The sequence below is a fragment of the Ochotona princeps genome, chromosome 2, assembly GCF_030435755.1.
Source record: "Ochotona princeps isolate mOchPri1 chromosome 2, mOchPri1.hap1, whole genome shotgun sequence".
NCBI lineage: Eukaryota > Metazoa > Chordata > Mammalia > Lagomorpha > Ochotonidae > Ochotona > Ochotona princeps.
This window is the reverse complement of record NC_080833.1, coordinates 107,958,943-107,982,656: the sequence shown is the minus strand read 5'-3', so window position 1 is coordinate 107,982,656 and position 23,714 is coordinate 107,958,943. Positions and strand designations below refer to the sequence as shown.

The window sequence follows — 23,714 nt, the reverse complement described above, 5'->3', positions numbered from 1 at the left end:
AACTGACTTTTGTACCACAAAGGACTTTAAAAAATTAAGAGATAATTCCATATCCTGAGGTTATAAACCGGCTACGACTGGTTTTTCTCTCCCCCCTCCTGCCCCCGCTAGGCATCATGGGTAAAAGTAAGCATCCCCCTGTTTCTTTTGTTTAATATAACAGTACGCCATGTGATTGGCAGGGCTGTGCCCACTTGGAGACCGGGTTTGTGCAGGTCTCTCAAGGGGGCTGGCACGCATGGGGCCACTCCTGTGCTGTAGAAGGAGCTTCTTTTATGGTAGAAGAGAAAAAGGAAACCCCCCTCCACCCTCATGGAAAAAAAAATATCCTAAGCCATCTCTTATTCCTCTTTTTCTTTTTTCTGTTTTCCCTTCTTGTCTCCAATTTTCCTGGCAACTACAGGAGGGAGCAGAGAAATGTATACCTGTAAGTACTTTTAACTGGGCTGCCTACCCCCCCTACCCCTTTTTCTTTTTCTAAAAGCAGAAACTCAGAATCACTCTGAGTTATTTAGAGCAGTTTCTTGACAGTATACGAAGTGACATGCTAAGATTTCTGGTGAAATTGAAGTAATAAACATTCAATCTTAAAATTGTTTCTGAATGATTGCTTCTCATACAAAGCTTTTTGCGTTTTGGATTCTTTTGGATTCTGTTCCCCTCCTCTGTGTGCTGTAATGTAAGGATCTATGGCTTCTTAGACCTTGAGCTAAAGCTCTAAGAGTGCTAGACTGATTTTCTCTTTCTCTTTCTCTCTTTTAAAAATTTCTTTTGTCTGTAGCAATGATGGTTTTAGTTCCCTCCCACTTACCCCCACTACCCCCCTTCTTTCTATGTCAGCTCCAACCCTGCTCTGTGAATGGAATCCACCAGCTGACTAGTGCTGGCATCATGCCAGGGGCTGCAAAGCAGTGAGAATGCGCGCGCTCGCGTGTGTAAGTGTATACAGAACACAAAGGGAACGGCCTGCAGTCTAGGAAATCACAGGCTATTATATAAGGAAGTCTGCGTCATCTTTGCCTGCTTGGGCTGATGGACAAGAAGAGAGGGGAGAAGCTTAGAGCAAAATATATATATACCTTTTGACATAGATGCACACCCACTTTTTTTTTCTTGCAGTGCTTGGGAAAAAAAATACAGGTATTTGTGCTGTGGCACAGAGCTTCTGTGTGCTAGTGGTAACCATGTTCTTTGTGAAAGTGATTAGTAACTCTGTAGATGAGGCATTTTATGCTAGGCTTGTTCTTCCCTCATTCAAAGGTATGTGTGCTTGAGGAAGACTGGTTAGAAGAGCAGTGCCTCCTGAATTTAACAGCTATAATTTGAAGATACTTGTGTGATGGCATTAGGGGACTGGTCAGTTTATAATCATTTGGGGTTGCTAGTGGTACAGGGTTAGATAGGTGAAAGGAGGTACTGTTAAGGAAAAGCAAAAAACAAGGTAACAGCAAACACTATTTAATATCTACTTTTGAGTTCCATCCCATCCCTCCTGTTTAGTATATAATGAAAATGCTGTAATCTTTCTCTGCCCTCCGTCTGCTGCACAGTTGTAGTTGTACAAAAGGAAAAGTCAACATTTGGAATGAAGAATTAGAGATTGTTCTAAGAATCCGGACATTGCAAGTATTCCAGTTCTGGGGTTCATCTAGAATGATTCTTTAATCAGCCATTAGAAACTCAACATTCGTTTAGAAGCTACAATTCTGCAGCTCAGTTATTATGATTTATTTCTTAATTTCACTTTATGTGCTTCTTTAGTAGATACCTGTAGGAAGCATCTTTTTTGTTAGGTGGAAATGAACTTAGTGAAAATACTGTTAGAGTTGATTTTATGTGTGTTTTAATGTTGCTCCTGCCAGACCTTCTGAATTAAGGCTTTGGTTTGTAAAGCTTGGATCGGGACAGTTTGGAGCGGGAAGGAACTTTTGAACTGGCTTATCCCATTATAGGGGTTTGTCAGATTGTGTCTGGGGAAAGCTGCTTAATTCAGGTGAGATACGTATCTTGTTAAAACCTGTGAATTTATATTCTCACCAGATTCCACAAGTCTTAATCTTTGGAGATCTTTATTTTTTGGTGTGTGAGTTTTGATATAAATGTTTTCTTGGGGAGGGGGTATGTATGAATATACTTTAAGGATTGTAGGCTGAGACTTAAAGTGGCTGCCTTGCTTATTCCCCCGTGTGCTTACAGTTTTTACCCAGCTCCTCATAGCTAGAGTCCATTTTTCCAAGTTTCCTTTATAAATGAATTAAGGTAAATATTTCTCGAACAATTGAATACTGGAAGACAAAATAGCTACAAACCAACCTTGCTCTAACCGGATTAGCTAGGCTCATCCAGAATTATGGTATTCTCTAGTTCCTAGAAGTACTAATTACCTTTGTGAGTTGATTTTATTTATCTTCCTGTAGTATTGTTTGGTAATGCTTTTCGTGAGAAATAGCCATTTTTTGTCTGTGCATGTATTTGTCTTGATTTATCTGTTGAGTTCCTTTATTAAGTATAAAGGGAAGAAAAGATGCAAAGTTTACTTCTTTCCTTACTATTTTCATTCTGTCTGTATTGTACTTGCTTTGTGGTTTGGTCTGATAGTTTCAGAGAAGGGTTTTGGCATGCTTTATTTATTTACTTGTTTTTTTAAAGATTTTTATTATTATTGGAAAGCCGGATATACAGAGAGGAGGAGAGACGGAGAGACAGAGAGGAAGATCTTCCATTCGATGATTCACTCCCAAGTGACCAGCAACGGCCGGTGCGCGCCAATCCGAAGCCGGGAACCAGGAACCTCTTCTGGGTCTCCCACGCAGGTGCAGGGTTCCAATGCTTTGGGCCATCCTCTACTGGTTTCCCAGGCCACAAGCAGGGAGCTAGATGGGAAGTGGAGCTGCCGGGATTAGAACCGGCGCCCACATGGGATCCCGGGGCGTTCAAGGCGAGGACTTTAGCCGCTAGGCCACGCCGCCGGGCCCTTGCATGCTTTATTTTTAAAAAATTTAGAGATTATTTTATCTCATAGGCAAAGTTAGAGAGAGAGGGAAAGACACTAAGAGAGATCTTTTATCTCCGGGTTTACTCCCGCAATAGCTAGGGCTGGGCCAGGCTGAAAACCAAGAGCCTGCATCTCCGTCTATGTTTCTTAGGTGAGTGGTAGCGTCCCAAGTACTCAGGCCTACTTTCTCTGCTTTCCCGGACACATTGGCATGGAGCTAGATTGGAAATTGAGCAATGGGACTTGATCCTGCCCTCATAGGAGATGCTGCTTAACCCACTGTGCCACAGTGCTGGCCCTCTGCATCCTTTGTTTTTTTTTTTCTTTAAAGATTTATTTATTTTTATTACAAAGTCAGATGTATATGCAGAGAGGAGGAGAGAGAGAGAGAGAAAGATCTTCCGTCCGATGGTTCACTCCCCAAGTGAGCCGCAACGGGCCGGTGCTGCGCCAATCTGAAGCCGGGAACCTGGAACCTCTTCCAGGTCTCCCACGTGGGTGCAGGATCCCAGAGGTTTTGGGCCGTCCTCGACTGCTTTCCCAGGCCACCAGCAGGGAGCTGGATGGGAAGTGGAGCTGCTGGGATCAGAACCGACGCCCATATGGGATCCTGGGACGTTCACGGTGAGGACTCTAGCTGCTAGGCCACGCCGCTGGGCCCTTGCATCCTTTGTTTTTAAGCTTGCTTTTGTAACCTGGAACCTAATTAATACACATGATTTTAGTGACTAGGCAGTCATAATCAGTATGGCATAAGCCAGAACATTCTAGTTAATGAGTATATTTTCAGTTTATTTTTTATTTTCACTTATTTTTGCCTAATTCAGACAGGCTTCTTGTTCAGGTATGTGTGTGTAGTGGTATTTTGTTTTATTTTGGGTTTTTATTATTTATTTTACTTAATTGAAAGGCAGAGAGAGCTTCTATCCTTTGGCTTACACTCCTGATGCCAACAGCCAGGGTTAGGCCAGTGTGAAGCCAAGAACCCAGTACTCAGTCTTTATCCCCCATGTGGATCCAGGGACCCAAGTACTTGAACCATAAGCTGCTGCCTCCCGGGGTACACATTAGTTGGAAACTGGAACTGGAAGCTGATCTAGAACTCAAACTCCAGTACTTTACTATAGGCTCTCAGACATCCTGGGTGACTTTTGTAATCACCATGTCAGACGCCCATCCATGCAAAGAAGGTAGAATGAAGTTTGCCGCTTTGATCATCTCTCTTCCTTTCATTCTAATATTACTGTTGTAATGGTGTTTTATGTCCATCTTTGAGCTGATTTATTGTAAAGATGACAGATTACCTTTGATTAGCTTTTATACAACGTATCTAATTATATCACATTTAAGCCTAGGAGTCTTTTTGACCTTCTGTACACATCACTAGGCAGTGTATCACATAGGCCAAGGTCACCATAACCTAGGCTCTTCATGAAGGGATATGATGAACCAAGCCTGGTGTATGGCCTAGTGGCTAAGTCCTTGTATTGCAAGGATCCCATATGGGTGTTGGTTCACATGCCGGCTTCTTTACTTCCCAACCAGCTCCCCATTTGTGGCCTGGGAAAGCAGTAAAGGATGGCCCACAGCCTTGGGGCCCTGGAAGAAGCTCCTGGCTTTGGGTCAGCTCAGCTCCTGCCATTGCAGCCACTGAGGGAGTGAACCAGCACGCTGAAGATATTTCTGTCTCCTGTCTAAATCTGCCTTTCCAATAAAAATTAATAAATTTAAGGAGTATATGTAAAGGATATGTGTCAGAGGTTCATGTAGTAAACTCACTAGTATAGGAAAGACACTTGAATCACAAGTAATCAATTATGTTCTCTTTAGTTTTATGTAGTGACAGAGAGTGAGGGAGTGATAGGGAGATCTGTGTACTTGTTCACTCTCCACAAAAGCAGGGACTGGTCTAGGCCAAAGCCAGGAGCCAAGATTGCGTCTTGGTCTCCTACATGGTTAGCAGGGGCCCAAATATATTTGGCGTCTTGTACTACTTCCCAGGTACTTCAGTGTGCTAGCAGGAGAGCTACATCAGGAGTAAAGTAGCTGGGGACGCAAACTGACCCTGCAGCGTGGGGTGATGACATCAGATCACAAGCAGCCCATTTTGCTCTAACAGCTCAACCAACTGCCCATTGTTTATGGTTGGTTGGTTTTTTTAAATGGGAAAAGAAGAAGAGATGGAGAGGAAGACTTCTGTCGTCTGGTTCACTCCCCAAGTGGCCACAGCAGCCAGAGCTGAGCCTATCTGAATCCAAGAGCCAGGAGCTTCTTCTGGGTATTCCACATGGATACAGAGTTCCAAAGCTTTGGGCTATCCTCTGCTGCTTTCCTAGGTCATAAATAGGGAGCTGAAAAGGAAGTGGAGCAGCCAGGACACGAACCAGCACCCATATGGGATCTCGGTGGATGCAAGGGAAGGATTTAGCCACTAGTCTTATCATGTCAGGCCCATTTGGATGGTTTTCAAAACAGATTTTTTTTTCTTTTTTCAAGACAGACATGTTCCATTTGATGGGTCACAATGGCTCTAACAATGATTACCTGAAGCAGGAGCCAGACCCCACACTCCATCTGGGTCTCCCAGGTAGGGTTCGTGAGCCATTATCTGCTATGTCTTGATCTGAAACAGAGTAGCCAGGACTGGACTATACACTGCACTAAGGAATGCAGCCTTGTGGTGGATTAACCTTCTGCCTCCTTTACTGTGGTTCTGGACTGCATAGCCTAGTAACTAAAGATGTTGGACATCTTGTCATGGGTTTTTAACTATATGTCGTTGGAAAAATTTCGTCTGAGTACTTGTCCCATATACGTTGAGTTTTAAGTGGTAATGAGGTATATGTCTGCAGTTTTGATCAATTGAGAAAGCTATTGAAACACTCCTCTCTGGAATCCCTATGAGCTCTAGCTGTTAACATATCCACACGGGCAGGTATTTGGCCTAAGTTGCCAGGAGCTTGTACATCCCCTGTCAGGGTGCCACGGTTCAAGACTCAGCTCTAATCCTGTTCTGGCTTCTTGCTAAAGGATGCCTTGGGAAGCAGTAGATGATAGCTCAAGTGAGTGGATCCCTGGATTGAGTTCCCTCTCCCAGCTATGGCCTGGTCCAGTACTGGCCAGTGGGCATTTGAGGAGTGAGCCAGCAGGTGGGAGCTCATGTGTACTGTCTCTTTGCTTCCCAAATCAAAAATTTTGAGAATAAAAATGTCAATTAAAAATACATGCATGGGGCCTGGCGCGATAGTGTAGTGGTTAAAGTCCTCGCTTTGCACGCGCCGGGATCCCATATGGGTGCCGGTTCTAATCCTGGCAGCCCTGTCTCCCATCCAGCTCCCTGCCTGTGACCAGGGAAAGCAGTCCAGGCTGGCCCAAAGCCTTGGGACCCTGCACCTGCATGGGAGACCTGAAAGAAGCTCCTGGCTCCTGGCTTTTTGGATCGGCACAGCACTGGCTGTTGCAGTCACTTGGGGAGTGAATCATTGGATGGAAGATCTTACTCACTGTCTCTCTTCCTCCCTGTATATCTGACTTTGTAATAAAAATAAATAAATCTTTTTAAAAAAATGCAAGTATGTAGTCATATACCACATACATAATGGAATATTGCTGTGATGTAGCCATCTTAGTTTGTGACAACGAAATCAGCTAATGCCACCTCCTTTTACTGTTAAGCAGCATTTGATTCCATATACATATGCACATACAAATAAAATAGAAGTGTGTTTGTATTTCCTTTAAATATTTATTCATTTTTCTATTGGAAAGTCATATATACAGAGAGGAGGAGAGAAAGAGAGGAAGATCTTCCATCTGCTAATTTACTCCCCAAGTGGCTGTAAAGGCCGGAGCTAAGCTGATCAAAAGCCAGGAGCCAGGAGCTTTCTTCGGGTCTCCGATGCGGGCACAGGACCTCAAGGCTTTGGGCCATCCTCAGCTGTTTTCCCAGGCCACAAGCAGGAAGCTGGATGGAAAGCAGAGCCGTGGGACACAAACTGGTACCCATACGGTATCCTGGTGCATTCAAGGCGAGGACTTTAGCCACTAGGCTACTGCTCTGGGCAGTGTGTTTGCATTTTTCATGTAAATTTATTTGAGAGGGCCTGGAAGCAGTGATACCAGTATAACAATAAGTATGTTCAATACCACATCTTGATTTTTTTTTTTTAAGATTTTATTATTATTGGAAAGCCGGATATACAGAGAGGAGGAGAGACAGAGAGGAAGATCTTCCATCCGATGTTTCACTCCCCAAGTGACCAGGAACGGGCCGGTACGCGCCAATCCGATGCCGGGACCAGGAACCTCTTCCAGGTCTCCTACGCGGGTGCAGGGTCCCAATGCATTGGGCCGTCCTCAACTGCTTTCCCAGGCCACAAGCAGGGAGCTGGATGGGAAGTGGAGCTGCTGGGATTAGAACCGGCGCCCATGTGAGATCCCGGGGCTTTCAAGGCGAGGACTTTAGCCGCTAGGCCATGCTGCGGGGCCCCACATCTTGATTTTTAACCACTGCTCTCCTTGGAGAACTGGGAAGGCTGAGAAAAAATAAGGTAGCCACAGAACATCATGTAGTACCAGGAACCAGTGAAATGCTGAAGTAGTGATGGGGAGCCAGCTTGAAGGAGCTTCCAGTTACTGGGGCAGTCTGAAGGAAAAAGATAAACCCACAGGTTAAAATGAATATGGACACTACTGTAAGTAAATATTTCAATAAATAAATGATGGCTCTGGGACAGCTGTTAATGAAATTCAAATTAATGCAATAGGATGGATGAAACAGGCAGATACTATGTAATTGTTGCAGGAAAGAATTATCTGTTGGGCTAGAGGTTAAACTACTTCCTGTAACACAGACATCCCAAATGATTACTGGTTGGAGTCCCAGCTGCGCCACTCCCCTGCTAATGCATCTGCAAAAGCAACGAAAGATGGCCAAGTACTGAAGTTGAGCTTCTGCCACCCACATAGGAGACTTAGATGTAAGATCTAGGGTTTTAGCTTCAGCCTGGTCCATTCCTGATCATGTGGTCATTTGGGGAGGGAACCAAACATCCCTTTATGTCTCTCTTCTCTGTAACTCTGCCTTACAAGCAAGCAGTCTTCAAGGAAAAAGAAAGATTTATCTGTGGATGTTAATATTAACAGGTAGAAGTTTTATTTAAGACAGATATTTGCATAGCTTCTATGTATCTTTCCTTAGTGAAACCAAATAGACACCACATTAATGGAGTAGTTAAAGTTACATCAACAACAACAATAATAATACAATACCTCCCTTTGATTTACATTGGGATTGTGTCCTGATAAATCCATCGTAAGTTGACAATGTCATTATTGAAAATTGTATTTTATATGGTATAGTACACTGTTGTACTGGGTATTTCCCATTTTGATTATGTGAGTGAGAGTTTTGGCTGCCAACATCACAAGAGGAGATACTGTGTGTTGCTTGTCCATAAAGTTTGACAGCTTAAGGTACAATTTGGGCCAGCATTGTAGCACAGTATGTTAAGCTACTGCTTTTGGCATTCCATATTATAGTGCTGATTTGAGTCTCAGCTGCTGTTTCCAGTTGAGCTCCTTGATAATGCACCTGGTAAAGCAGCCGAAGGTGGCCCAAGCACGTGAACCTCTGCTAACCACATGGAAGGTGCAGCAGCATTCCAGGCTCGGTCCTGATCAGACCAGCTGTGGCTGATATGGCCATTTTGGAAGTGAAGCAATGGACAAAAGATTTCTTTCTCTCTTCTGTCTCTGCCTTTCAAGTAAAAGACATATTTTTAAAAATTGAAAGTCACACTGTCATAACTCAGAGACTTTCTGTATTGTTATGATGTACTTCTTGATATGATGGTACTATAAAAAGGACACAACGTTTCTTCCATGATATTCTTTCGAAAAATACATAACTTTAATTAGAAAAGTCAGATATACCTAGAATGAAGGACAGGACACTTTACAAAAGATTTTATCAATGTTCTTCAAAAGTGTTAGGGTGAAGGGAAAAAAAAAAAAAAAAAAACTACTGTCACGGATTGAGAGAGACCAGAGACAATGACAACTAAATGCGGTGGGAGGTGGCAGGGTATATCCTCGATCTGAAAAGTGTCAGTAGGAAAGCTGTTGAGAATGGTATTGTAATAACACTATTTGCTTTCTGGTTTCAATAATTGTGCTATTGTTGTATGTTAACTTGGGGTGTGGAGTCAGAGTGAAGAATATTTGGAACTTCTTTCCATGTCTTAAATTTTGTCACAGCTTTAAAGGTTGTAAAAATTTGATTGAAAGCTTTAGGTTTAAATTTTGAAACACAGTACTTCTCCCTTTCTAACTATGCATCTGTGTGAAGCTGGTTTTTTTTCCCATCTACTTGAACCAGAACAGTCTATCACAGCATATTGAATGTGGAGGCAGCCATGAGAATTCAGCTGTATTCTATTAAGCCAAAGACTAAAGAGGCTTGTAAAAAAAATGTGAAATGCCACCATTCTGACTAAATTGTTCTTTTTTAGAAAAGTTATTTTTCATAAATAGTAAGTTACGTTACCATGGTATAGATTTGTTTTTAACATTTAAAACAAGGTCCTCGCCTTGATCCCATATGGCCGCTGGTTCTAATCCCGGCAGCTCCACTTCCTCTCTATCTCTCCTCCTCTCAGTATATCAGACTTTGTAATAAAAATAAAATAAATCTTTAAAAAAAAAATTGTTTTATATGAGAGTTTTTCCAAAAGTTTCTGGACTATGTACATTATTTTCATTCCCTTTTCCATGGAATTTAAAGCAGATCGATTTATTTGTTTGAAGGGCAGAGAGATTTTAGCAGCCACTGATTTATTCCCTAGATGGCTGCTGTAGCCAGGTCTTAGCACAGTTGTAGGCAGGAATTCCATCTGAGTCTCTCATGAATGACAGGGACACAAGTATTGGGCCATATCTTTAGTTGCCTCCCCAAGCACATCTATAGCAAGTTAGATCAGAATTGGACTAGCCAGTTCTCACTTCGGTAGCACATATACTGGAATTGGAATGATACGAGATTAGCATGGCCCCTGCGCAAGGATGACAGACAAATCTGTGAAGCCTCTATGTTTAAAAAAAAGATAAGAATTGGACTAGCCAGAACTCCAAGAGAGTGGCAGCTTAAGTCACTGTTGCACAGTACCAGCTCAAAGTCCATGAATTTTTTTTTTTAAACAGATTTGTATGGTGACTAATTAGCTGTAGCCACAAGCAAAGTCTCTGAGGTCCTTGATATTTTTCAGTTTATTTGGAAGGGAGACAGAGACAGATACCACCCATGCACTAGTTCACTCGCCCAGAAGCCCACAGCAGCTGGGGCTGAGGTAGGCTGAAGCCAGGAACTCAGCCTGAGTATGCCATGTAGGTGGTGAAGACCCATGTACTTCAGCATCATCTGCTACCTTTCAGTGCACATTAATAGAAAACTAGGAACAGGAGCCAAGCCACTATTGTAACAGGACACTTGAGTGTGTCTCAAGCTGTGTCTTTCCGAATTTTTTTTTTTTTTAAAGATTTATTCATTTTATTACAGCCAGAGATACAGAGAGGAGGAGAGACAGAGAGGAAGATCTTCCGTCCGATGATTCACTCCCCAAGTGAGCCGCAATGGGCCAGTGCGCCGATCCGAAGCCGGGAACCTGGAACCTCTTCCAGGTCTCCCACGCGGGTGCAGGGTCCCAATGCATTGGGCCGTCCTCGACTGCTTTCCCAGGCCACAAGCAGGGAGCTGGATGGGAAGTGGAGCGGCCGGGATTAGAACCGGCGCCCATATGGGATCCCGGGGCTTTCAAGGCGAGGACTTTAGCCGCTAGGCCACGCCGCCGGGCCCTCAAGCTGTGTCTTAAACTCCTGTGTTAAACACCCATCTGATAGAACTTATTTATTTTTGTTGCAAAAGGCAAATTTACGGAAAGATAACTCTTCCATCTGTTGATTTCACACCCCAAATGGCCACAATGGCTGGAGCCAAGCCAATTCAAATCCAGGAACCAAGAGCTTCTTCCATGGTCTCCCATGTGGGTGCAGGATCCCAAGGCTTTGGGCTGTCCTCAACTGCATTCCCAGGCCACAAGAGGGAGCTGGATGGAAGTTGTAGCAGCTGGGACATGAACTTGACGGCCTTAAGCTGTCCTGGGGCTTGCAGGGGGAGGATTAACCAGTTGAGCTGTCCTCACCTGGAGGTCCTTGATTCTTACGTGTATCCTCCCAAAGGGATTTTGAGATCTGAGCAATTTGAGTGCCACTAAAGGGTGCTTAGTTGCCTACAGCAAACAAAGATGCCCCCCCCAGAAGTTTGATTCATAAAGATAGTATTTCCTTTATGTAATTACCCAGGGTCAGTGGTGCTTGATTGTATTGTTCCTTGTTGTAGACAGTGCAGAGATTCAGGTTATTTTGCACTGATTTTACTGCTGTTTACTTCAAAAGTGATTCTCAAAATTTATTATGTATCAGAGTCACCTGGAGAATTTGCAAAAACATGATTCCTAGTTCTCATCAGCTTCAGTTTCTAATTCCTAAGGTCTGAGGTAGCCTTTGAGATTTAGACTATCCAATTTACCAGAGAATGCTAATGCTACTAGTATAGGAAGAGCACATTCTAGGGCATTGTCTTTCTCTACAAGGATGAAACAGGCTGCAGACAAATGGCAAGGGGAGGACCCGGCGTGGTAGCCTAGTGGCTAAAATCCTCACCTTGCATGCGCTGGTTCTAACCCCGATGGCTCTGCTTCCCATCCAATTCACTCCTTGTGACGTGGGAAAGCAGTTGAAATCGGCCCAAAGACTTGGGACCCTGTACCTGTGTGGGAGACCCAATGGAGGCGCTGGGCTCCTGGCTTTGGATAGGCTCAGCTCCAGCTGTTGCGGCTGTTTGGGGAGTGAATCAATGGATGGATGATCTTCATCTCTGTCTTTTCTCTCTTTATGTCTGACTTTCCAATAAAAATAAATAAAATCTTTAAAAAGAACATGGAGGAGTTTTTTCTTTAAGGTTTTTTTTTAAATGATGTATTTGAAAGGCAGAATTAGATCAATTTTTCAGCCATTGATTCATTTCCCCAATGGAGATGTGCTCTTCCAAGGCCAGCAGGGGCCAGGAACTTCTGGGTCTCTCATTGAGTGCAGGGGACCAAGAACTCGGGCTGTCTTATGCTGCTTTTCTCTGTATATCTGACATTGCATAAAAATAAATGTTGTTTAAAAAAATTTATAGAGTATGTTTCCTAGACACAGCTTTTTGAATTGAAGTCAGAAATGTATTCAGCAGAAACATTTTTGAGTGCAGGTTAGATGCAAAGATATGAGAATGAACAACTATATGAAACTACAAATGCTTTCTGACCTCTGTGGTCTCCCAGATAATTTTTTTTTTTTTAAGATATAGAAATAGGAAAGTGACAAGTGCTAGCAAATTCAAAAAATGTTTTGACAGCATACAGGATAAACTGCTGAAGAAACAGAAAAGGTTTCATAGATACAATTTAACTCTTTAAACTGGGACATTAATTAAAGCAAAAGGGGAGCTAGCATTGTGGCGTTGTGGGAAAAGCCAACTCCTGTGGTGCTGGTTTGTGTCCCAGCTGTTCCATTTTGGTCTAGCTCCCTGCTCTTGGCCTTGGGAAAAGTAGTGGAAGATGACCCAAGTATTTGGTCAGCCATGCTGGAGACACAGAGTTACTTGCTCCTAGCTTCAGCCTGACCTAGCCCTGATGTTTACAGCCATCTAGGAAGTGAACCAGCAGATGGAAGAAAGAAGCTCTCTGTCTCTTCTACTCTGAAACTGACAGATAAATAAATAAAGGAGTCTTTTAAAAAGTGAAAGGGGGCCTGTCACAGTAGCTTAGTAATTAAAGTCCTCACATTGCATGTGCTGGGATCCCATTTTGGGCACCAGTTCTAATCCCAGCGGCCCTGCTTCCCATCAAGGTCCCTGCTTGTGGCCTGGGAAAGCAGTCAAGGATGGCCCAAAGCCCTGGGACCCTGCACCCGTGTGGGAAACCCGAAGGAAGCTCCTGGCTTTGTAACAGCTCAGCTGTGGCTGTTGTGGCCAGTTGGGGAGTGAATCAACAGACAGAAGATCTTCCTCTCTGTCTCTTCTCTGTATATCTGACTTTGTAATAAAAATAAATACATTTCTTTTTTTTTTAAAGATTTATTTTTGTTGCAGGGTCAGATATACAGAGAGGAAGATCTTCACTCCAATAATTCACTCCCCAAGTGACCGCAGTGGCCGGTGCTGTGCTGATCCAAAGCCAGGAACTTCCTTTGGGTTTCCCACGCGGGTGCAGGGCCGTGCTCCACTGCTTTCCCAGGCCACAAGCAGGGAGCTGGATGGGAATTGGAGCTGCCAGGATTAGAACTGGCGCCCATATGGGATCCCGGTGTGTTCAAGGTGAGGACTTTATGCATTAGGCCATTGAGCCAGGTCTTTTCAGTCTTTAAGTTTTTAAAATACAAAAAGTGAAATTGACATTGTTAGTCATGAAGGGTTAAATTTGTGTATGTCTTATATAAACCAGACTGTGTTAATACTTTGTTGGTAAAAGACATGTCTCTGTATGCTTAAAGCATGAGGGAGGATTGAGCTAGGTAGGGAATAAAGACATTTATTTATAAACCGGTAAATTTTCCTGAGATACGTATTTTTAAAGATTTATTCATTTCTATTGGAAAGGCTAATTATACAGAGGGAAGGAGAGAGATGGGTCTTCCATCCACTGGTTCACTCCCAAAGTAGCTGCAATGGCCGGAGCTGAGCTGCTCCAAAGCCAGGAGCTTCTTTTGGGTCTCCCATGCAGGTGCCGGGTCGAAAGGCCTTAGGCCATCCTTTTCCAGCTACAAGCAGGGAGCTTGTTGGGAAATTTATTTATTTGATCCAGCTCAACAGCCAGAACTCAGCCGATCCGAAGCCAGGAGCCAGAAGCTCCTTCTGGGTTTCCTACGTGGGTGCAGAGTACCAAGGCTTTGGGCCGTCTTCTACTGCTTTTCCAGACCAGTCAGAGAGGTGGATGGGAAGCAGAGCAGCCTGTACATGAACTGGTACCCATATGTGGTTTCATTGGTGCAAGGTGAAAATTTAGCCACTGAGCCATCATGCCGGCCCTAGGATTTATTTTGAAAGTGTGACAGGAGGGAAAGAAGAGGAAACAAATTTTATATCTGCTTGATCACTTCCAGAATGTCAACTTCAGTCATGTTTGGACTGGACTGAATTCGGCAGCCAGGAGTTCCATCATCATTTCCCATGTGGATCAAAGGGACCTACATACTTGGGCTTTTTTCCCCCCTTACTTCCCTGGTACATATCCTCCTTTTCTTTCTGTAAATCTGGCTTTCAAATAAAAAAATAAATCTTTAGCAAAAGAAGAATAAGGAATGGGACCCGGCGACGTGGCCTAGCGGCTAAAGTCCTCGCCTTGAATGCGCTGGAATCTCATATGGGCGCCGGTTCTAATCCTGGTGGACCCCCTTCCCATCCAGCTCCCTGCTTGTGGCCTGGGAAAGCAGTCGAGGATGGCCCAATGCATTGGGACCCTGCACCCGTGTAGGAGACCCAGAAGAGGTTCCTGGTTCCCGGCTTCGGATTGGCGCAGCACCGGCCATTGTGCTCACTTGGGGAGTGAAACATCGGATGGAAGATCTTCCTCTCTGTCTCTCCTCCTCTCTGTATATCTGGCTTTCCAATAATAATAAATCTTTAAAAAAAAAAAAAGAAGAAAAAGGAATGGCACAGAGGCTGAACAGGCTAGTGCTCTGCTTGCAGCATTAACATCCCATATGGGAACTGGTTCGAGTCCTGGATGCTCCACTTAAGATCCAGCTCCCTGCCTATGGCCTGGGGAAACAATGGAGGATGGCTCAAGTCCCTGGGCCCTCATCCAAATGGGAGATCCATTTGAAGCTCCCAGCGTTGGATTAGCTCGGCTCCAGCTATTGCGGGCATTTGGGAAGTGAACCAGCAGATGGAAGGTCTCTCTTCTTTGTGTAAATCTGCTTATATAAAAACAAATGACTTTGAAAAAGAGAGAGAGAGAAAATAACATGAAACAAGGGCTTTTTTTTTTTAAAGATTTATTTTATTACATCCAGTAATGGAGTACCTGGGCTTCAAAGCTGCCACAGGTGCAGATTCCCAGTTTCTGTTGATCCAGAGCTGGGGTAGCGGTGAGAGTTCTTTCCTGCCACCAGTATGGAAAACCTGGATTGCATCTCTGGTTCTTGGCTCTGACACCAGAGCCAAGAGGAGTGAGCCAGCAAAATGGAAGCTCCCTCTCTCTTTTTGTCTGCTTCTCAAAAAATAAGAGAATCTCCCAATAGTTAGATAACACTCACATACCAACTAGACTGTGTATTTTTATGGGTATATATATACACAGTAAACTTAGCAAATACTAATGAAAGGGTAACAACAAGAGCATCCTAAAGGTTTTTCTTGAACAGGGGCAATAGAGAATGAGTTGGGAGTGGATTTACAAAGGATGCTTTAGTTGTGTCTCTAATATTTCATTTCACTGAAAATCAGTTAGCGGGTAGCATTGGGCACATTGGGTCAGATAGTGTGGGGTGCCCGCATCCCATAGCAAAGTTTGTGGGTTTGAGTTCCAACTCTGCTTTTGCTTCCGTATTTGTAAAAATGTGTACTCTGGAGCCAGCAGATGTGCCTCACAAAGGTTATTGACATTAGAGGACCTAAATTGAGTTCCTTTCTCCTTGTTTCAGTGTGGCCCCAACTGTCACAGGAATTTGAAGATGGGAAATCAGTTATTCTCAAATAAATATTCAAAAAATTTAATTAGGAAACTATATATGAGAAAGAACTAATATATAAGTGTATAAAGAACTCTGAAAACTCAACAGGGAAAAAAAAATCCCAGCAAATGAATCAACTAGAAAATAACCAAGGGCCCATCATTGATGGCTCAGTGGCTAAAATCTTCGCCTTGCAAATGTCAGGATCTCACATGGATGCTCGTTTGTATCCCAGTAACTCCATTTCCCATCCAGTTCCCCACTTGTGGCCTGGGAAAGCAGTAAAGGACGGCCCAAAGCCTTGGGACCCTGCACCCGTGTGGGAGGCTTAGAAGCAGCTCTATAGGCTCCTCACTTCAGCTGGCTCAGCCTTGAGTGTTGTGGCCATTTGGTGAGTCAATCAGTGGACAGAAGATCTTTCTTTCTCCAAAATTTTCCTTTCCAATAGAAAGAAATCTTAAAAAAAAAAAAAAAAAAAAAAAGCAGCAGCAAAAGACAGGAACAAGTTTCACAAAAGAATGTAGAATGTGCAGGTGAAAATAAAACACAAACATGCCAGTAGTCATTTTGGAATGGCATATCAAAGCCACGATGAAATATTATGGATACCAATCAGAGGAATTTCAATAAAGTAATGGTGCTGCCAAATTCTGTTGAGAATACAAAGAAATCACATTTCTCATATTATGCTTCTGAGAATATATGATGGCATATTTACTCCTGAAATTAACCTGGAAGTTTCATTTATTGTATGACTTAAAAGTGATACTCTTTGGCCTTAATCCCACGTGAGTGAATCGACTTACGTTCCTTGAAAAACTTAAACATCAGTGTTCATAGCTTATTCTTTTGTATTAAAAAAAATAAAAAATAACTTATTTCATATAACTGAAATGCCAAATAAGTTTTTTTTTCCAAGATTTATTTTTATTGGAGGGCCCAGCGGCGTGACCTAGCGGCTAAAGTCCTCGCCTTGAAAGCCCCGGGATCCCATATGGGCGCCGGTTCTAATCCCGGCAGCTCCACTTCCCATCCAGCTCCCTGCCTGTGGCCTGGGAAAGCAGTCGAGGACGGCCCAAAGATTTGGGACCCTGCACCCGCGTGGGAGACCCAGAAGAGGTTCCTGGTTCCCAGCATTGGATCAGCGCAGCACCGGCCCGTTCCTGGTCACTTGGGGAGTGAATCATCAGACGGAAGATCTTCCTCTCTGTCTCTCCTCCTCTCTGTATATTCGGCTTTCCAATAATAATAAAATCTTTTTTTTTTTTATTGGAAAGGCAAATATACAGAGAGGAGAGAAAGAGAGGAAGATCTTCCACCCAATGGTTCACTCCCCAAGTGACCGCAACGGCTGGAGCTGAGCCGATCCAGAGCCAGGAGCCTCTTCCAGGTCTCCCACGCGGGTGCAGGGTCCCAAAGCTTTGGGCCGTCCTGGACTGCTTTCCCAGGCTACAGGCAGGGAGCTGGATGGGACGTGGGGCTGCTGGGATTAGAACTGGTGCCCATATGGGATCCCAGTGCGTACAAGGTGAGGACTTTAACCACTACACTATTGGGCTGAGCCCAAATAAGGTTTTTTTTTTTTTATTCATTGATTACATTGTATTATGTGATACAGTTTCGTTGGAACTGGGAATCACCCCACCCCTCCTCCCACCCTCCCAAGTTTTTTTTTTTTAAAGACAATTTTAATTTAATTAAAGATCTGTTTATTTTTATTGGAAAGTCAGATATACAGAGAGGAGGAGAGACAGAGAGGAAGGTCTTCCATCCACCTACTCACTCCCCAACTGGCCACAACAGCCAGAGCTGAGGCAACCTGATGCCAGGAGCTTCTTCTGGGTCTCCTACACAGGTGCAGTGACCTTGATGGAAAGCAGGGCTGTTGGGATTAGAATTGGTGCCCATATGGGATCCTAGAACATTCAAGGTGAGGATTTTAGCCACTAGGCTATTGTGCCGGGCCCTTGAATAACCTTTAATTTGACACTGAGTATGTGTTTTTTAGGTGCTTATATGGACAGTAGACATGGAAATAACATGGTTACATGACCCAACTTCAGATGTCTTGCTCTGAGCCAGGAGAGATGGAGGGATATTGTTCATTCATTGGTTCTATCCCCAAATGCCATTATGCCAGGACTGTGCCAGATTGAAAACCAGTAGCTTCTCCAGCTCTGCTGCAAGGGCCCAAGAGGTTAGGTCGTCCTTTACTGCTTTCCTAGTGCTGCATTAACAGGGAGCTGCAATAGAAGTAGAGCAGCTAGGACCTTGAATTAGCACTTATATGGGATGCCAGTGGAGGCCCAGCCTCTGCCACAGCATTGGCCTCTGTGTATTTGATTCTTTTGTTTTTTTTTTAAAGATTTATTTATTTTAATTACAAAGTCAGATATACAGAGAGGAAGATCTTCCGTCCGATGATTCACTCCCCAAGTGAGCCGCAGCGGCCAGTGCTATGCCAATCTGAAGCAGGGAACCAGGAACCTCTTCCAGGTCTCCCGCACAGGTACAGGGTACCAAGGCTTTGGGCCATCCTCGACTGCTTTCCCAGGCCACAAGCAGGGAGCTGGATGGGAAGTGGAGCTGCCGGGATTAGAACCGGTGCCCATATGGGATCCCGGGGCGTTCAAGGCGAGGACTTAAGCCACTAGGCCACGCCGCCGGGCCCTGTGTAATTGATTCTTGAAGAAAGGTAGACCTATGTTTCAATTTCAGATTCACTGTTTCAACCTTTACAGTCTCAAGTTACCTTATCTGACACTTTTTCCAACATGTAGAGGCAATAGAGTCTACTTAAGAACTTGTTGAAAAAATTTAAGAATACATGATAAAGTACCTAATAGTGTATTTAAGTTCTTTACAGATGGCTTGTAGTAGATGTTAATAGCACAAAAGAAACAATTAAAAAAAGATCGCACATTAAAAGAGAATTTAAAACTTCATATTACAAAATTTTTGTAGGATAGCTATTGAGCACAGCATGCTTAGCTGCCGTTTGGAATACTGTGAGGTACTGAATGGATCAAGTCTGGCTACTCTGTTTCCAATCCAGCTTCCTGCTGATGCGTTCTGGGAGGCAGCACAGACCTCATCCAGAGTTGGAGTTCTTGCCACCAGCAGGAGAGACACAGGGTGAAGTTCCTGACTTCCTGGGGTAGGTCTAACCCAGGTGGAGGCATTTGCAGAGTGAACCATTGAATAGATCTCGATATTCACTCACTTTTACTTTGCCGTTTGAATGAACAAACTTTTTAGAAATTGATACGTTTTGCAAATGATTTTTTCTGTGTGACATTCTAAGTAAATATTCATTTCTTGTGAATATTATTGCAACTAACTTTCGTGCTGCATAATATAAATGTTGAAATAGTGATTTTTCAAAATTTAGTGAGTTTACAGAGTTGTACAATTATAACTATCACCATGATCCAGTTTTAGTACATTTTTGTAATGCCGAAAAGATCACTTGTGCACATTTATTCCTGTTAACACTGTATTTTTTCTAGGCTTACGTGGTAAAATATATGTGTAAAACAAAATTTTCCATTTTAATCAATGACCTTAATTACATTCACAGTGTTGTGCAGTCATTACCATTATTCATTTCCAGAACTTTTTTCCCAAAGACTATTTCTGGTTAATAATTCCTCAGTTCCTACTCTATGTCTTTGTTTTTTGTTTTTTTTTTTTGAAAGATTTATTTATTTTAATTACAAAGTCAGATATACAGAGAGGAGGAGAGACAGAGAGGAAGATCTTCCGTCCAATGATTCACTCCCCAAGTGAGCACAATGGCCGGTGCGCGCCGATCCGAAGCCAGGAACCAGGAACCTCTTCCTCTGGGTCTCCCACGCGGGTGCAGGGTCCCAAATCTTTGGGCCGTCCTCGACTGCTTTCCCAGGCCACAAGCAGGGAGCTGGATGGGAAGTGGAGCTGCCGGAATCAGAACCGGCGCCCATATGGGATTCCGGGGCGTTCAAGGTGAGGACTTTAGCCGCTAGGCCACGCTGCCGGGCCCCCTACTCTATGTCTTAAACAACTGATCATCTCTCTTCTACTGTTGGTCTTATGGTAACTTCATATATAGTATTCTTCCTGTATCCAGTTTACTGTGTTTAGCATGTTTTGTTTTCTCTTCAAGTTTTTTTTTTTTTATTTGGAAAGTCAGATATTCAGAGAGGAAGATCTTCCATCCACTGATTCACTCCCCCAGTGGCTGCAACCACCAAAGCTGGACTGATCTGAAGTCAGGAGCCACAAGCCTCTTCTGGATATCCCAAACAGGTGCAGGGTCCCAAGGCTTTTCTGCCATCGTTGACTGCTTTCCCAGGCCACAGGCAGGGAACTGGATGGAAAGTGCGGCTGCCAGGACATGAACCATGTCCCAGTGTTTGTAAGGTGAAGACATCAGTCACTAGGCTATTGTGCCTGACCCTAGCATGTTTTCTATTTTTATCCATGTTACATTGGATTTTGAGGTGGGTTTGGCAGGGATAGTACATAAAGTTGGAGTTTATAGGTCAGTAAGACAAAAGTTATCGGTCAGTTGGCCAGGATTCTCAAGCCATTTTATTAGGTAGGACTGCTTGCCTCACATTCACACACCCAGGTTCTGATGTTTTTCATCCTCCTGTGTGTTGATTTTGTTCTTGCATCATGGGAGTTTTATTGGGGGAAATGATTTAACTACTTTTAGCTTTACATAGCTAAAAGTAAGAAGTTAAGGTAGTGATGGCATCCCCAGTTTGACCCCAGCTTCTTGGGTCATTGAGTTTTGTTTTGTCATATATAATCTTGTCATATGCAGTCAGTATTATAATACATTTTCACCAAACATAAACTCCTGCAGCATATTAATTTGAATTTAGATTTCCTGTGTGTTTTTCTAAAGTACTTGTAAATACGTGTACAGTCAGTTGGAGACAGACTTCCTGTGACGGCTCATGCTATTTTCAGTTTACCCCAGTATGAAATGTTTTTTGACACATACCCAACTCATTGTTACTGTTTCCAGTTTAATTGTTGGTATTATAGCAAGGTATTTTTCAGAGGTGAACCAGTTCACAAGGACCAAATGTCAGAATAACAAATTTTCAGAGGATCTATAGATAATGAATGTTTATATAAACTAAAGGAAATTCCTTGTATCTAAAGATGTTAAAAGTGAACAGGATATGGGGAAATTAGGACCCTTACACACTGCTAATGGGACTGTACTGTGAAAATGCTAAGGACAGGGCCCGGCGGCCTGGCCTACTGCATAAAGTCCTTGCCTTGAAAGCCCCGGGATCCCATATGGGTGCCGGTTCTAATCCCGGCAGCTCCGCTTCCCATCCAGCTCCCTGCTTGTGGCCTGGGAAAGCAGTCGAGGACGACCCAAGGCTTTGGGACCCTGCTCTCGCGTAGGAGACCCGGAAGAGGTTCCTGGTTCCCGACTTCAAATCAGCGCAGCACCAGCCGTTGTGGCTCACTTGGGGAGTGAATCATTGGACGGAAGATCTTCCTCTCTGTCTCTCCTCCTCTCTGTATATCTGACTGTAATAAAATAAATAAATCTTTCCAAAAAAATGCTATGGACGCATTGTAATATAGGCTGGTAATTCCTCCAAAAGTTAATTAAAAACATTGCCTTATGAAAACTCCACAAATGTTCATAATAGCAAAAAGTGGAAATAAACCAAATTCCATAGTTAATGAGTGCAAGAAAAAATGATGTATGCCAACAACATGAGAGAAAGAAACCAGTTATTAAAGACCACATATTAGGGCCAGCATAGTGGTGTTGCAAGTTAACCTTCTACCTGCTGTGCTGGCATCCCATATAGCCATCAGTCTGCTCCACTTCTGATCCAGCTTCCCATTAATGTAGCTTTGAAAGCAACACAAGATGGTTCAAGTGCTTGGATCCCAGCTACCAGCATTGAGAGACTTGGAAGAAGCTCCAGGCTTCTGGATTTGATCTGGCCTGGCTGTGACCACTGTGGCCATTAAGGGAGTGAACCAGCAGATGAAAGATTTTCTCTCCCCCGTCCCCTTCCTCCCTTAGTTCTTTTTTTTTTTTTTTTAAAGATTTATTTTATTTTTATTACAAGGTCAGATATACTGAGAGGAGGAGAGATAGAGAAGAAGTGGGGCTGCCAGGATTAGAACCAGCGGCCATATGGGATCAAGGCGAGGACCTTAGCCACTAGGCCACGCTGCCAAGTCCCCTCCCTTAGTTCTTCCCCATAACTCAGCCTTTCCAGTCAATCAGCCAGTCATTACAGAAGGGTTTATTTTTAAATCTGTGACAGAAGGAATTAGGAGGGTCCCTGTGCAGATGCCTAAAATCCCCACCTTGCACACACCAGGATCCCATATAGGTGTCAGTTGGCATTCTGGTTACTCTGCTTGCCTTCCAGCTCCCTGCGTGGGGCCTGGGAAAGCAGTCGAGGATGGCCCAAAGCCTTGGGACCCTGCACCCGCGTGGAAGACCCAGAAGAAGTTCCTGGCTCCTGGCTTTGGATCAGCGCAGCTCCAGTTGTTGTGGCCACTTGAGCAGTGAATCAACAGACAGAAGATCTTCCTCTCTGTCTGTTCTCCTCTCTGTTTATCTGTCCTTTCCAATGAAAACATAAATCTTTTTTAAAAAATGAATTAGGAAGCATTACCCAGAGTGCAGGTGTTTCAGCAAGGGCCCAAGGTGGCTGGTAACACCGGTGTCATAGTGCCATTTAGGAGACCTCGATTGAGCTCTGGACTCCTGGCTTCAGCCTCAGCTATTGGAGACATTTGGGGAATGAAGTAGCGGATGGTTGATCCCTTTGTCTCTCAGCCTTTTGAGTTAAAAACTTAAAGGACCAGAGCTGTGGCTCAGCGTGTGATCCTCCATCTTGCCATGGCAGCATTCCATATGGGTGCTAGTTCTAGTCCTGGCTGTTCCACTTCCAGTCTAGTCCTCTTTCCATGGTCTGGGAAGAGAGTGGAGGATGAGGCCAGGTCCTTGGGCCCGTGCACCCTCATGGGAGATTTGGAAGAGGCTCCTGACTCCTAGCTTCATATTGGCTCAGCTGTGGCCATTTGGCCATTTGGCGAGTGAATGGCCAAAACCCCTGTCTCTCCTCTTTGTAAATGTGTCTTTCAAGTAAAAATAAGAATCTTAAAAACAAAAACAAACCTGGAAAGGAGTAAAATAATCCTAGTTGTACTCTTTGCTATAGGGAGAAAAAATACCTCAAGAACATATTTTTTTTTTAATTTACTTATTTTTATTGGAAAGGCAGTTACAGAGAGAGGAGAGATAGAGAGGAAGATGTTCTGTCTGTTGATTCACTCCCCAAGAGGCTGTTATGGCCAGAGCTGAGTCATTCCGAAGCCAGGAGCCCAAAGCCTCTTCCGGGTCTCCCACATGGGTGCAGAGTTCCCAAGACTTTAGGCCATTCTTGACTGCTTTCCAGGCTACAAGCTTGGAGCTGGATGGGAAGCAGGGCCACTGGGATTAGAACCAGTGCCCATATGGGATCCCAGCATGTTCAAGGCGAGGACTTTAGCCACTAGGCTACCACACTGGATCCCATGGGTTCTTTTCTAGGAGCTACAATTAATGCCCTGTTTCTTAAGAATGCAGATTAGTTTTCCGTATTTTTTAGTATATGTGCTGCCGAAGCAAGCACTGTTTTCTTTATTTTTTAAACTAGTGTATCAGTTTAAAACAATTACAGAGGAACAGGGAAAGACAGGTACTCTAGCTGGCCTCAACAGCCACGTGTAGGCCAGGCAGGGACCAGAAGCTTCATCAGGTCTCCTTCATGAATGGCCTGGCCCCAGGTGTTTAAGAACTTGTGTTGCCTTTCTAGACCATTAGTTAGCAGGGTGCCAGATCAAAAGTGATGCAAGCAGGACAGGAATTTGTACCCACATGGGATGCCAGCATTGCAATCTATAACTCTTACGTCACAACAGT

General features: G+C 43.8%; 1 protein-coding gene and 1 pseudogene across 3 annotated transcripts in view; both read left to right on the top strand.

The window, feature by feature from the left end:
- GATAD2B (GATA zinc finger domain containing 2B) overlaps window positions 1-23,714 on the top strand; it is an 81,586-nt gene that overhangs the window by 35,159 nt on the left and 22,713 nt on the right. Inside the window, exon 1 of one of the 3 annotated variants that reach the window (XM_058660296.1) lies at window positions 1,177-1,993. The exons of the other annotated variants lie outside the window; for them this stretch is intronic. The gene's annotated coding sequence lies outside the window, so the exon portion shown is untranslated. Of the gene's footprint in view, window positions 1-1,176; window positions 1,994-23,714 lie in introns of those variants that run through there. 3 annotated transcript variants of the gene reach the window in all.
- LOC118758698 (U6 spliceosomal RNA) lies at window positions 9,990-10,089 on the top strand (annotated as a pseudogene).